The following is a 1,267-nucleotide window of genomic DNA, read 5'->3' as shown; positions in this document are numbered from 1 at the left end:
ATTCAACTGATTTTTAATGTCTAAACAATATAGAAACTTTCTGCGTTAGCAGATTTTATATCCATTTTAGTCAAACTTTTTCAGCCTTCAAGCACACCGTGATCTCAAAATTATGTGATTATCAAAATAAAAATTAAAAATTTTGTTTCGAAATGATCAAATATTGCATCATAATCTTAAAGATTTTGTTTTCACAACTTTGTAAATATTTTGAAATATTGTTAAAAAAATACAAAATCAAAATTGAGTTTGAAAATCATTAAAAACCTTAATTTTTCTTAAAAATGTTTAAAAATATTTTTGATTTATTTTTCAATTTTTCTTAGAATTTTTGAATAACTTTTACAATGTTTAAAATTTTTCGTAGTTTTTTTTTTAATAAAGTTCTTTTAAAAAATTGCTTTAAAATCTTACATGTTTTTTACAATTTTTTTAATGTTTTGAAATGTTTTGAAATATTGTTAATCATTCCAATAAAATTATTTAATTAAAAAAAAGTTAAAAATGAGTTTCAAAATCATCGAATTACTCAATTTTCTTTAAAATTTTAAAAAATATTTTCTAATTATTTTTGAACCTTTTTCAGAACTTTAATATATCTTTTCAAGTGACTCCCATTGTTTATACAATTTTTGTAAAATCCTGCAAAAAATGGATTCAAAATCTTCTTTATATAAATTTTATTTGTGTTAGATATGTGTTAATTTGTACCGTAAACTGTTTTTTGAAAAATCAATAATTACGGGCACAATTTTTGGAAAAACTTTTTTTTACAAGATCCGCAATTTCTCTCTGAAGAAAAATGATAGCATGTGCTAGGCGACTCGAAGTATACACAATTTTTTGCAGGAAAGAAAAATTCCAAAAACCTAGTCATTAATAAAAAAATTTTTTTTTTTGAATATTTAAAAAAAAATAAAACTTGTGCTAAGGTGTTCTCGAAAAATTTAGTCTTTATTCCCTTTAACGAAAGTATGTGAGATCAACAGTTCTCATATTAAAACTGAAAATGTAAAACTCAAACAAAATACAAAGCCCAAAAATAATCAAATTTCGAAAAACCAAAACTTGTGCTGAGTTGTGCTCGACAAATGCAATCTTTACTCCCTGTAAAAAAATTACGTAAGATCAATAGTTGTCACATTAAAATTCAAATGGGAAAATTTTAAAAAAACATAAAAGATCCAAAAATAGTCAAATTACGAAAAGATAAAACTTGTGCTGAATGGTGCTCGATAACTGCAGTTATTATTCAGCACAAGTTTTG

The sequence above is a fragment of the Belonocnema kinseyi genome, chromosome 7, assembly GCF_010883055.1.
Source record: "Belonocnema kinseyi isolate 2016_QV_RU_SX_M_011 chromosome 7, B_treatae_v1, whole genome shotgun sequence".
Taxonomy (NCBI): domain Eukaryota; kingdom Metazoa; phylum Arthropoda; class Insecta; order Hymenoptera; family Cynipidae; genus Belonocnema; species Belonocnema kinseyi.
This window is presented reverse-complemented; position numbering follows the sequence as displayed.